Here is a 15,703-nt window from a genome sequence, read left to right as displayed (position 1 = left end):
ACACCGTCCCGTCACAAACTCCCTGGGTCAGACACAGAGTGATTATTCATTTTACACCGCCCATCACACTCTCCCGGGGTCAGACACAGAGTTAATCTCCCTCCACACCGTCCCATCACACACTCCCGGGGTCAGACACAGAGTGATTATTCCTCTACACGGTCCCATCATACACTCCCGGAGTCAGACACAGAGTGATTGTTCCTCTACACCTTCCCATCAAACTCACCCGGGGTCAGATTCAGAGTGATTATTCCTCTACTCTGTCCCATCAAACACACCCGGGTTCAGACACAGAGTGAATCTCCCTCCACACCGTCCCATCACACACTCCCGGGGTCAGACACAGAGTGATTATTTCTCTACACTGTCCCATCACACACGTCCTGGGTCAGACACAGAGTGAATCTCCCTCTACACGGCCCATCACACACTCCCGGGATCAGACACATAGTGAACCACCCTCCACATCGTCCGAGCACACACTCCCGGTGTCAGACACAGAGTGATTATTCCTCTACAGCGCCCATCACACACTCCCGGGGTCAGACACACAGTGAATCTCCCTCCACACCGTCCCATCACACACTCCAATGGTCAGACACAGAGTGATTATTCCTCTAAACGGTCCCATCAAACACCCCCGGGGTCAGACAAAGAGTGATTATTCCTCTACACGGTCCCATCAAACACTCCCTGCGGTCAGACACAGAGTGATTATTCCTGTAACACGGTCCCATCAAACACTCCCGGGGTCAGACACAAAGTGAATCTCCGTCCATACCGTCCCAACACACACTCCCGGGGTCAGACTCAGAATGATTATTCCTCTACACGGTCCCATCAAACTCACCCGGGGTCAGACACAGAGTGAATCTCCCTCCACGCCGGCCCATCACACACTCCCGGGGTCAGACACAGAGTGAATCTCCCTCCACACCGTCCCATCACACACTCCCGGGGTCAGACACAGAGTGATTATTCCTCTACACGGTCACATCACACTCTCCCGGGTTCAGACACAGAGTTAATCTCCGTCCACACCGTCCCAACACACACTCCCGGGGTCAGACATAGTGATTATTCCTCTACCCGGTCCCATCAAACACTCCCGGGGTCAGACACAGCGTGAAGCTCCCTCCACACCGTCCAATCACAAACTCCCTGGGTCAGACACAGAGTGATTATTCCTCTACACCGCCCATCAAACTCTCCCGGGGTCAGACACAGAGTTAATGTCCCTGCACACCGTCGCATCACACACTCCCGGGGTCAGACACAGAGAGATTATTCATCTACACGGTCCCATCAAACACTCCCGGGGTCAGACACAGAGTGATTATTCCTCTACACCTTCCCATCAAACTCACCCGCGGTCAGACACAGAGTGAATCTCCCTCCACGCCGGCCCATCATACACTCCCGGGGTCAGACACAGAGTGATTATTCCTCTACACGGTCACATCAAACACTCCCGGGGTCAGACACAGAGTGAATCTCCCTCCACACCGTCCCGTCCAAATTCCCTGGGTCAGACACAGAGTGATTATTACTCTACACCGCCCATCACACTCTCCCGGGGTCAGACACAGAGCTAATCTCCCTCCACACCGTCCGATCACACACTCCCGAGGTCAGACACAGAGAGATTATTCCTCTACACGGTCCCATCAAACTCACCCGGGGTCAGACACAGAGTGAATCTCCCTCCACGCCGGCCCATCACACACTCCCGGGGTCAGACACAGAGTGATTATTCCTCTACACGGTCCCATCAAACACTCCCGGGGTCAGACACAGTGAATCTCCCTCCACACCGTCCCATCACACACTCCCGGGGTCAGACACAGAGTGATTATTCCTCTACACTGTCCAATCAAACACTCCCGGGGTCAGACACAAAGTGAATCTCCGTCCACACCGTCCCAACACACACTCCCGGGGTCAGACTCAGAGAGATTATTCCTCTACACGTTCCCATCAAACACTCCCGTGGTCAGACACAGAGTGAATCTCCCTCCACACCGTCCCGTCACAAACTCCCTGGGTCAGACACACAGTGATTATTCCTCTACACCGCCCATCACACTCTCCCGGGGTCAGACACAGAGTTAATCTCCCTCCACACCGTCCCATCACACACTCCCGGGGTCAGACACAGAGAGATTATTCATCTACACGGTCCCATCAAACACTCCCGGGGTCAGACACAGAGTGATTATTCCTCTACACCTTCCCATCAAACTCACCCGGGGTCAGACACAGAGTGATTATTCCTCTACACGGTCCCATCAAACACTCCCGGGGTCAGACACAGAGCGATTATTCCTCTACACCTTCCCATCAAACACCCGGGGTCAGACACAGAGTGAATCTCCCTTAACGCCGGCCCATCACACACACCCGGGATCAGACACATAGTGAACCACCCTCCACGTCGTCCCAGCACACACTCCCGGGGTCAGACACAGAGTGATTATTCCTCTACACCGCCCATCACACACTCCCGGGGTCAGACACACAGTGAATCTCCCCCCACACCGTCCCATCACACTCTCCAATGGTCAGACACAGAGTGATTATTCCTCTACACGGTCCCATCAAACACTCCCAGGGTCAGACACAGAGTGATTATTCCTGTACACGGTCCCATCAAACACTCCCGGGGTCAGACACAAAGTGAATCTCCGTCCACACCGTCCCAACACACACTCCAGGGGTCAGACTCAGTATGATTATTCCTGTACACGGTCCCATCAAACTCACCCGGGGTCAGACACAGAGTGAATCTCCCTCCACGCCTGCCCATCACACACTCCCGGTTTCAGACACAGAGTGATTATTCCTCTGCACCGTCCCATCAAACACTCCCGGGGTCAGACACAGTGAATCTCCGTCCACACCGTCCCATCACACACTCCCGGGGTCAGACACAGAGTGATTATTCCTCTACACGGTCCCATCACACTCTCCCGGGGTCAGACACAGAGTTAATCTCTCTCCACACCGTCCCATCACACACTCCCAGGGTCAGACACAGAGAGATTATTCCTCTACACGGTCCCATTAAACACTCCCGGGGTCAGACACAGAGAGATTATTCCTCTACACGGTCCCATCAAACACTCCCGGGGTCAGACACAGAGTCATTATTCCTCTACACGGTCACATGAAACTCTTCCGGGGTCAGACACTGAGTGATTATTCCTCTACCCGGTACCATCACACACTCCCAGTGTCAGACACAGTGTGAATCTCCTTCCACACCGTCCCATCACACTCTCCCGAGGTCAGGCACAGAGTGATTATTGCTCTACACGGTCCCATCATACACTCCCGTGGTCAGACACAGAGTGAATGTCCCTCCTCACCGTCCCATCACACACTCCCGGGGTCAGAAACTGACTGAATCTCCCTCCACACCGTCCCATCTCACAATCCCGTGGTCAGGCACAGTGTGATTATTCCTCTACACGGACCTATCAAACACTCCCGGGGTCAGAAACAGGGTGAATCTCCCTCCACACCGTCCCATCACCCACTCCCAGGGTCAGACACAGAGAGATTATTCCTCTACACGGTCCCATTAATCACTCCCGGGGTCAGACACAGAGAGATTATTCCTCTACACGGTCCCATCAAACACTCCCGGGGTCAGACACAGAGTCATTATTCCTCTACACGGTCACATGAAACTCTTCCGGGGTCAGACACTGAGTGATTATTCCTCTACACGGTACCATCACACACTCCCAGTGTCAGACACAGTGTGAATCTCCTTCCACACCGTCCCATCACACTCTCCCGAGGTCAGGCACAGAGTGATTATTGCTCTACACGGTCCCATCATACACTCCCGTGGTCAGACACAGAGTGAATGTCCCTCCACACCGTCCCATCACACACTCCCGGGGTCAGACACAGAGAGATTATTCCTCTACACGGTCCCATCAAACACTCCCGGGGTCAGACACAGAGTGATTATTCCTCTACACCTTCTCATCAAACTCACCCGGGGTCAGACACAGAGTGATTATTCCTCCACACGGTCCCATCAAACACTCCCGTGGTCAGACACAGAGTTAATCTCCCTCCACTCCGTCCCATCAAACACTCCCGGGGTCAGACACAGAGTGATTATTCCTCTACACCTTCTCATCAAACTCACCCGGGGTCAGACACAGAGTGATTATTCCTCTACACCGCCCATCACACTCTCCCGGGGTCAGACACAGAGTTAATCTCCCTCCACTCCGTCCCATCACACACTCCCGGGGTCAGACACAGAGAGATTATTCATCTACACGGTCCCATCAAACACTCCCGGGGTCAGACACAGAGTGATTATTCCTCTACACCTTCCCATCAAACTCACCCGGGGTCAGACACAAAGTGATTATTCCTCTACACGGTCCCAACAAACACTCCCGGGGTCAGACACAGAGCGATTATTCCTCTACACCTTCCCATCAAACACCCGGGGTCAGACACAGAGTGAATCTCCCTTAACGCCGGCCCATCAAACACTCCCGGGATCAGACACATAGTGAACCACCCTCCACGTCGTCCCAGCACACACTCCCGGGGTCAGACACAGAGTGATTATTCCTCTACACCGCCCATCACACACTCCCGGGGTCAGACACACAGTGAATCTCCCTCCACACCGTCCCATCACACTCTCCAATGGTCAGACACAGAGTGATTATTCCTCTACACGGTCCCATCAAACACTCCCAGGGTCAGACACAGAGTGATTATTCCTGTACACGGTCCCATCAAACACTCCTGGGGACAGACACAAAGTGAATCTCCGTCCACACCGTCCCAACACACACTCCAGGGGTCAGACTCAGTATGATTATTCCTGTACACGGTCCCATCAAACTCACCCGGGGTCAGACACAGAGTGAATCTCCCTCCACGCCTGCCCATCACACACTCCCGGTTTCAGACACAGAGTGATTATTCCTCTGCACCGTCCCATCAAACACTCCCGGGGTCAGACACAGTGAATCTCCGTCCACACCGTCCCACCACACACTCCCGGGGTCAGACACAGAGTGATTATTCCTCTACACGGTCCCATCACACTCTCCCGGGGTCAGACACAGAGTTAATCTCTCTCCACACCGTCCCATCACACACTCCCGGGGTCAGAAACTGACTGAATCTCCCTCCACACCGTCCCATCTCACAATCCCGTGGTCAGGCACAGTGTGATTATTCCTCTACACGGACCTATCAAACACTCCCGGGGTCAGAAACAGGGTGAATCTCCCTCCACACCGTCCCATCACCCACTCCCAGGGTCAGACACAGAGAGATTATTCCTCTACACGGTCCCATTAATCACTCCCGGGGTCAGACACAGAGAGATTATTCCTCTACACGGTCCCATCAAACACTCCCGGGGTCAGACACAGAGTCATTATTCCTCTACACGGTCACATGAAACTCTTCCGGGGTCAGACACTGAGTGATTATTCCTCTACACGGTACCATCACACACTCCCAGTGTCAGACACAGTGTGAATCTCCTTCCACACCGTCCCATCACACTCTCCCGAGGTCAGGCACAGAGTGATTATTGCTCTACACGGTCCCATCATACACTCCCGTGGTCAGACACAGAGTGAATGTCCCTCCACACCGTCCCATCACACACTCCCGGGGTCAGACACAGAGAGATTATTCCTCTACACGGTCCCATCAAACACTCCCGGGGTCAGACACAGAGTGATTATTCCTCTACACCTTCTCATCAAACTCACCCGGGGTCAGACACAGAGTGATTATTCCTCCACACGGTCCCATCAAACACTCCCGGGGTCAGACACAGAGTGATTATTCCTCTACACCTTCCCATCAAACTCACCCGGGGTCAGACACAGAGTGAATCTCCCTCCACGCCGGCCCATCACACACTCCCGGGGTCAGACACAGAGTGATTATTCCTCTACACGGTCCCATCATACACTCCCGGAGTCAGACACAGAGTGATTATTCCTCTACACCTTCCCATCAAACTCACCCGGGGTCAGACACAGAGTGATTATTCCTCTACTCGGTCCCATCAAACACTCCCGGGTTCAGACACAGAGTGAATCTCCCTCCACACCGTCCCATCACACACTCCCGGGGTCAGACACAGAGTGATTATTTCTCTACACTGTCCCATCACACACGTCCTGGGTCAGACACAGAGTGAATCTCCCTCTACACGGCCCATCACACACTCCCGGGATCAGACACATAGTGAACCACCCTCCACATCGTCCGAGCACACACTCCCGGTGTCAGACACAGAGTGATTATTCCTCTACAGCGCCCATCACACACTCCCGGGGTCAGACACACAGTGAATCTCCCTCCACACCGTCCCATCACACACTCCAATGGTCAGACACAGAGTGATTATTCCTCTAAACGGTCCCATCAAACACTCCCGGGGTCAGACAAAGAGTGATTATTCCTCTACACGGTCCCATCAAACACTCCCGGCGGTCAGACACAGAGTGATTATTCCTGTACACGGTCCCATCAAACACTCCCGGGGTCAGACACAAAGTGAATCTCCGTCCACACCGTCCCAACACACACTCCCGGGGTCAGACTCAGAATGATTATTCCTCTACACGGTCCCATCAAACTCACCCGGGGTCAGACACAGAGTGAATCTCCCTCCACGCCGGCCCATCACACACTCCCGGGGTCAGACACAGAGTGATTATTCCTCTACACGGTCCCATCAAACACTCCCGGGGTCAGACACAGTGAATCTCCATCCACATCGTCCCATCACACACTCCCGGGGTCAGACACAGAGTGATTATTCCTCTACACGGTCACATCACACTCTCCCGGGTTCAGACACAGAGTTAATCTCCCTCCACGCCGGCCCATCACACACTCCCGGGGTCAGACATAGTGATTATTCCTCTACCCGGTCCCATCAAATACTCCCGGGGTCAGACACAGCGTGAATCTCCCTCCACACCGTCCAATCACAAACTCCCTGGGTCAGACACAGAGTGATTATTCCTCTACACCGCCCATCACACTCTCCCGGGGTCAGACACAGAGTTAATGTCCCTGCACACCGTCCCATCACACACTCCCGGGGTCAGACACAGAGAGATTATTCATCTACACGGTCCCATCAAACACTCCCGGGGTCAGACACAGAGTGATTATTCCTCTACACCTTCCCATCAAACTCACCCGCGGTCAGACACAGAGTGAATCTCCCTCCACGCCGGCCCATCATACACTCCCGGGGTCAGACACAGAGTGATTATTCCTCTACACGGTCACATCAAACACTCCCGGGGTCAGACACAGAGTGAATCTCCCTCCACACCGTCCCGTCCAAATTCCCTGGGTCAGACACAGAGTGATTATTACTCTACACCGCCCATCACACTCTCCCGGGGTCAGACACAGAGCTAATCTCCCTCCACACCGTCCGATAACACACTCCCGGGGTCAGACACAGAGAGATTATTCCTCTACACGGTCCCATCAAACTCACCCGGGGTCAGACACAGAGTGATTATTCCTCTACACCTTCCCATCAAACTCACCCGGGGTCAGACACAGAGTGAATCTCCCTCCACGCCGGCCCATCACACACTCCCGGGGTCAGACACAGAGTGATTATTCCTCTACACGGTCCAATCAAACACTCCCGGGGTCAGACACAAAGTGAATCTCCGTCCACACCGTCCCAACACACACTCCCGGGGTCAGACACAGAGAGATTATTCCTTTACACGGTCCCATCAAACACTCCCGGGGTCAGACACAGAGTGATTATTCCTCTACACCTTCCCATCAAACTCACCCGCGGTCAGACACAGAGTGAATCTCCCTCCACGCCGGCCCATCACACACTCCCGGGGTCAGACACAGAGTGATTATTCCTCTACACGGTCACATCAAACACTCCCGGGGTCAGACACAGAGTGAATCTCCCTCCACACCGTCCCGTCCAAATTCCCTGGGTCAGACACAGAGTGATTATTACTCTACACCGCCCATCACAGTCTCCCGGGGTCAGACACAGAGCTAATCTCCCTCCACACCGTCCGATCACACACTCCCGGGGTCAGACACAGAGAGATTATTCCTCTACACGGTCCCATCAAACTCACCCGGGGTCAGACACAGAGTGAATCTCCCTCCACGCCGGCCCATCACACACTCCCGGGGTCAGACACAGAGTGATTATTCCTCTACACGGTCCCATCAAACACTCCCGGGGTCAGACACAGTGAATCTCCCTCCACACCGTCCCATCACACACTCCAGGGGTCAGACACAGAGTGATTATTCCTCTACACGGTCCAATCAAACACTCCCGGGGTCAGACACAAAGTGAATCTCCGTCCACACCGTCCCAACACACACTCCCGGGGTCAGACTCAGAGTGATTATTCCTCTACAAGTTCCCATCAAACACTCCCGTGGTCAGACACAGAGTGAATCTCCCTCCACACCGTCCCGTCACAAACTCCCTGGGTCAGACACAGAGTGATTATTCCTCTACACCGCCCATCACACTCTCCCGGGGTCAGACACAGAGTTAATCTCCCTCCACACCGTCCCATCACACAATCCCGGGGTCAGACACAGAGAGATTATTCATCTACACGGTCCCATCAAACACTCCCGGGGTCAGACACAGAGTGATTATTCCTCTACACCTTCCCATCAAACTCACCCGGGGTCAGACACAGAGTGATTATTCCTCTACACGGTCCCATCAAACACTCCCGGGGTCAGACACAGAGCGATTATTCCTCTACACCTTCCCATCAAACTCACCCGGGGTCAGACACAGAGTGAATCTCCCTTAACGCCGGCCCATCACACACTCCCGGGATCAGACACATAGTGAACCACCCTCCACGTCGTCCCAGCGCACACTCCCGGGATCAGACACAGAGTGATTATTCCTCTACACCGCCCATCACACACTCCCGGGGTCAGACACACAGTGAATCTCCCTCCACACCGTCCCATCACACACTCCAATGGTCAGACACAGAGTGATTATTCCTCTACACGGTCCCATCAAACACTCCCAGGGTCAGACACAGAGTGATTATTCCTGTACACGGTCCCATCAAACACTCCCGGGGTCAGGCACAAAGTGAATCTCCGTCCACACCGTCCCAACACACACTCCAGGGGTCAGACTCAGTATGATTATTCCTGTACACGGTCCCATCAAACTCACCCGGGGTCAGACACAGATTGAATCTCCCTCCACGCCGGCCCATCACACACTCCCGGTTTCAGACACAGAGTGATTATTCCTCTGCACGGTCCCATCAAACACTCCCGGGGTCAGACACAGTGAATCTCCGTCCACACCGTCCCATCACACACTCCCGGGGTCAGACACAGAGTGATTATTCCTCTACACTGTCCCATCACACTCTCCCGGGGTCAGACACAGAGTTAATCTCTCTCCACACCGTCCCATCACACACTCCCAGGGTCAGACACAGAGAGATTATTCCTCTACACGGTCCCATTAAACACTCCCGGGGTCAGACACAGAGAGATTATTCCTCTACACGGTCCCATCAAACACTCCCGGGGTCAGACACTGAGTAATTATTCCTCTACACGGTACCATCACACACTCCCAGTGTCAGACACAGTGTGAATCTCCTTCCACACCGTCCCATCACACTCTCCCGAGGTCAGGCACAGAGTGATTATTGCTCTACACGGTCCCATCATACACTCCCGTGGTCAGACACAGAGTGAATGTCCCTCCTCACCGTCCCATCACACACTCCCGGGGTCAGAAACTAACTGAATCTCCCTCCACACCGTCCCATCTCACAATCCCGTGGTCAGGCACAGTGTGATTATTCCTCTACACGGACCTATCAAACACTCCCGGGGTCAGAAACAGGGTGAATCTCCCTCCACACCGTCCCATCACACACTCCCAGGGTCAGACACAGAGTGATTAATCCTCTAAACCGTCACATCACAAACTCCCGTGCTCAAACACAGAGTGATTATTCCTCTACACGGTCCCATCAAACACTCCCGGGGTCAGACACAGGGTGAATCTCCCTCCAAACCGTCCCATCACACACTCCCGGGATCAGACATAGAGTGATTATTCCTCTACACGGTCCCATCAAACACTCCCGGGATCAGACACAGAGTGATTATTGATCTACACGGTCCTATCAAACTCTCCCGGGGGTCAGACAAAGAGTGATTATTCCTCTACACGGTCCCATCAAACACTCCCGGGTTCAGACACAGATTGAATCTCAATCCACACCGTCCCATCACACACTCCCGGTGTCATACACAGAGAGATTCTTCCTCTACACGGTCCCATCAAACTCTCCCGGGGTCAGACACAGATAGATTATTCCTCTACACGGTCCCATCAAACATCCCGGGGTCAGACACAGAGTCATTATTCCTCTACACGGTACCTTCAAACACTCCGTGGGTCAGAAACAGAGTGATTATTCCTCTACACGGTACCATCAAACAGTCCCGGGGTCAGACACAGAGTGATTGTTCCTCTACACGGTCCCATCAAACACTCCCGGGGTCAGACACAGAGAGAATCTCAATCCACATCGTCCCTTCACACTCTCCCGGGGTCAGACACAGAGTGATTGTTCCTCTACACGGTCCCATCAAACACTCCCGGGGTCAGACACAGAGTGAATCTCAATCCACATCGTCCCTTCACACTCTCCCGGGGTCATACACAGAGTGATTATTCCTCTACACGGTCCCATCAAACAGTGCCGGGGTCAGACACAGTGAATCTCCCTCCAAACCGTCCCTTCAGACACTCCCGCGTTCAGACAGAGTGATTATTCCTCTACACGGTCCCATCACACACGCCCTGAATCAGACACAGAGTGAATCTCCCTCTATACCGCCCATCACACACTCCCGGGATGAGACACATAGAACCACCCTCAACACCGTCCCAGCACACACTCCAGGGGTCAGACACAAAGTGATTATTCCTCTACACCGCCCATCAAACACTCCCGGGGTCAGACAGACAGTAAATCTCCCTCCACACCGTCCCATCACACTCTCCCGGGGTCAGACACAGAGAGATTATTCCTCTACACGGTCCCATCAAACACTCCCGGGGTCAGACACAGAGTGATTATTCCTCTACACGGCCCCATCAAATACTCCCGGGTTCAGACACAGAGTCATTATTCCTTTACACGGTCGCATCAAACTCTCCCGGTGTCAGACACAGAGTGATTATTGATCTACACGGTCCTATCAAACACTCCCGGGGGTCAGACTCAGAGTGATTATTCCTCTACACGGTCCCATCAAACACTCCCGTGGTCAGACACAGAGTGAATCTCCCTCCACGCCGTCCCATCACACACTCCCGGGGTCAGACACAGAGTGATTATTCCTCTACAAGGTCCCATCAAACACTCCCGGGGTCAGACACAGAGAGATTATTCCTCTACACAGTCCCATCAAACACTCCCGGGGGTCAGACACAGAGTGATTATTCCTCTAAACGGTCCCATCAAACACTCCTGGGTTCAGACACAGAGTGAATCTCCCTCCACACCGTCCCGTCACAAACTCCCGGGGTCAGACACAGAGTGATTATTCCTCTACACCGCCCATCACACTCTCCCGGGGTCAGACACAGAGTGAATTTCCCTCCACACCGTCCCATCACACACTCCCGGGGTCAGACACAGAGAGATTATTCCTCTACACGGTCCCATCAAACACTCCCGGGGTCAGACACAGAGTGATTCTCAATCCACATCGTCCCTTCACACACTCCCGGGGTCAGACACAGTGATTATTCCTCTACACATTCATATCAAACTCACCCGTGGTCAGACACAGAGTGAATCTCCCTCCACGTCGGCCCATCACACACTCCCGGGATCAGACACACAGTGAACCAGCCTCCACACCGTCCCATCACACTCTCCCGGGGTCAGACACAGAGAGATTATTCCTCTACACTGTCCCATCAAACTCTCCCGGGGTCAGACACAGAGTGATTATTCCTCTACACGGTCCCATCACACACTCCCGGGATCAGACATAGAGTGATTATTCCTCTTCACGGTCCCATCAAACACTCCCGGGGTCAGACACAGAGTGATTATTGATCTACACGGTCCTATCAAACACTCCCGGGGGTCAGACAAAGAGTGATCATTCCTCTACACGGTCCCATCAAACACTCCCGGTGTCATACACAGAGAGATTCTTCCTCTACACGGTCCCATCAAACTCTCCCGGGGTCAGACACAGATAGATTATTCCTCTACACGGTCCCATCAAACATCCCGGGGTCAGACACAGAGTCATTATTCCTCTACACCGTCCCATCACACACTCCCGGGGTCAGACACAGAGAGATTATTCCTCTACACGGTCCCATCAAACACTCCCGGGGGTCAGACACAGAGCGATTATTCCTCTACACGGCAGCATCAAACACTCCGTGTGTCAGACACACAGTGATTATTCCTCTACACGGTCCCATCAAACACTCCCGGGGTCAGACACAGTGAATCTCCCTCCACACCGTCCCATCACACACTCCCGGGGTCAGACACATAGTGAACCGCCCTCCACACCATCCCAGCACACACTCCTGGGGTCAGACATATAGTGAACCACCCTCCACACCGTCCCAGCACACACTCCTGTGATCAGACACAGAGTGATTATTCCTCTACACCGCCCATCACACACTCCCGGGGTCAGACACACAGTGAATCTCCCACCACACCGTCCCATCACACACTCCAATGGTCAGACACAGAGTGATTATTCCTCTACACGGTCCCATCAAACGCACCCGGGGTCAGCCACAGAGTGAATCTCGCTCCACACCGTCCCATCACACACACCCGGGGTCAGATACACTGTGATTATTCCTCTACACGGTCCGATCAAACACACACTGTTTCAGACACAGAGTGAATCTCCCTCCACGCCGTCCCATCACACTCTCCCGGGGTCAGACACAGAATGATTATTCCTCTACACGGTCCCATCAAACACTCCCGGGGTCAGACACAGAGTGATTATTCCTCTACACGGTCCCATCAAACACTCCCGGGATCAGACACAGAGTGATTATTCCGCTACACGGTCCCATCAAACACTCCCGGGGGTCAGACACAGAGTCATTATCCCTCTACACCGTCCCATCAAACACTCACGGGGTCAGACACAAAGTGAATCTCCATCCACTCCGTCCAATCACACACTCCCGGGTCAGACACAGAGAGATTATTCCTCTACACGGTCCCATCAAATACTCCCGGGGTCAGACACAGAGTCATTATTCCTCGACACGGTCACATCAAACTCTCCCGGGATCAGACACAGAGTGATTATTGATCTACACGTTCCTATCAAACACTCCCGGGGTCAGACACAAAGTGAATCTCCCTCCACGCCGTCCCATCACACACTCCCGGGGTCAGACACAGATAGATTATTCCTCTACACGGTACCATCAAACAATCCCGGGGTCAGACACAGAGTGATTATTCCTCTACACGGTCCCATCAAACACTCCCGGGGTCAGACAGAGAGTGATTATTCCTCTACACGGTCCCATTACACACGCACTGGGGCAGACACATAGTGAACCACCCTCCACACCGTCCCAGCACACACTCCCGGGGTCAGACACAGAGTGATTATTCCTCTACACCTCCCATCACACACTCCCGGAGTCAGACACACAGTGAATCTCCCTCCACACCGTCCCATCACACACTCCAATGGTCAGACACAGAGTGATTATTCCTCTACACGGTCCCATCAAACACTCCCGGGGGTCAGACACAGAGCGATTATTCCTCTACACGGTAGCATCAAACACTCCGTGTGTCAGAAACACAGTGATTATTCCTCGAAACCGTCCCATCAAACACTCCCGCGGTCAGTCACAGAGTGAATCTCCCTCCACACCGTCCCATCACACACTCCCGGGGTCAGACACAGATTGATTATTCCTCTACACGGTACCATCAAACAATCCCGTGGTCAGACACAGAGTGATTATTCCTCTACACGGTCCCATCACACACGCCTTGGGCCAGACACAGAGTGAATCCCGCTCCACACCGTCCCATCACACACACCCGGGGTCAGATACACTGTGATTATTCCTCTACACGGTCCGATCAAACACACACTGTTTCAGACACAGAGTGAATCTCCCTCCACGCCGTCCCATCACACTCTCCCGGGGTCAGACACAGAATGATTATTCCTCTACACGGTCCCATCAAACACTCCCGGGGTCAAACAGAGTGATTATTCCTCTACACGGTCCCATCAAACACTCCCGGGATCAGACACAGAGTGATTATTCCGCTACACGGTCCCATCAAACACTCCCGGGGGTCAGACACAGAGTCATTATTCCTCTACACCGTCCCATCAAACACTCACGGGGTCAGACACAAAGTGAATCTCAATCCACTCCGTCCAATCACACACTCCCGGGTCAGACACAGAGAGATTATTCCTCTACACGGTCCCATCAAATACTCCCGGGGTCAGACACAGAGTCATTATTCCTCCACACGGTCACATCTAACTCTCCCGGGATCAGACACAGAGTGATTATTGATCTACACGTTCCTATCAAACACTCCCGGGGTTAGACACAGAGTGAATCTCCCTTCGCGCCGTCCCATCACACACTCCCGGAGTCAGACACAGAGTGATTATTCCTCTACACGGTACCATCAAACAATCCCGGGGTCAGACACAGAGTGATTATTCCTCTACACGTTCCCATCAAACACTCCCGGGGTCAGACACAGAGTGATTATTCCTCTACACAGTCCCATCAAACACTCCCGTGGGTCAGACACACAGAGATTATTCCTCTACACGGTCCCGTCAAACACTCCCGGGGTCAGACACAGAGTGAATCTCCCTCCACGCCGTCCCATCACACACTCCCGGGGTCAGACACAGATAGATTATTCCTCTACACGGTACCATCAAACAATCCCGGGGTCAGACACAGAGTGATTATTCCTCTACACGGTCCCATCAAACACTCCCGGGGTCAGACAGAGAGTGATTATTCCTCTACACGGTCCCATTACACACGCCCTGGGGCAGACACATAGTGAACCACCCTCCACACCGTCCCAGCACACACTCCCGGGGTCAGACACAGAGAGATTATTCCTCTACACCGCCCATCACACACTCCCGGAGTCAGACACACAGTGAATCTCCCTCCACACCGTCACATCACACACTCCAATGGTCAGACACAGAGTGATTATTCCTCTACACTGTCCCATCAAACACTCCCGGGGGTCAGACACAGAGCGATTATTCCTCTACACGGTAGCATCAAACACTCCGTGTGTCAGAAACACAGTGATTATTCCTCGAAACCGTCCCATCAAACACTCCCGGGGTCAGTCACAGAGTGAATCTCCCTCCACACCGTCCCATCATACACTCCCGGGGTCAGACACAGAGTGATTATTCCTCTACACGGTCCCATCAAACACTCCCGGGATCAGACACAGAGTGATTATTCCGCTACACGGTCCCATCAAACACTCCCGGGGGTCAGACACAGAGTCATTATTCCTCTACACCGTCCCATCAAACACTCACGGGGTCAGACACAAAGTGAATC

Source organism: Hypanus sabinus, unplaced genomic scaffold, assembly GCF_030144855.1.
Source record: "Hypanus sabinus isolate sHypSab1 unplaced genomic scaffold, sHypSab1.hap1 scaffold_112, whole genome shotgun sequence".
NCBI classification, from domain to species: domain Eukaryota; kingdom Metazoa; phylum Chordata; class Chondrichthyes; order Myliobatiformes; family Dasyatidae; genus Hypanus; species Hypanus sabinus.
The sequence above is the reverse complement of the archived record's forward strand: the minus strand, read 5'-3'. Positions refer to the sequence as shown.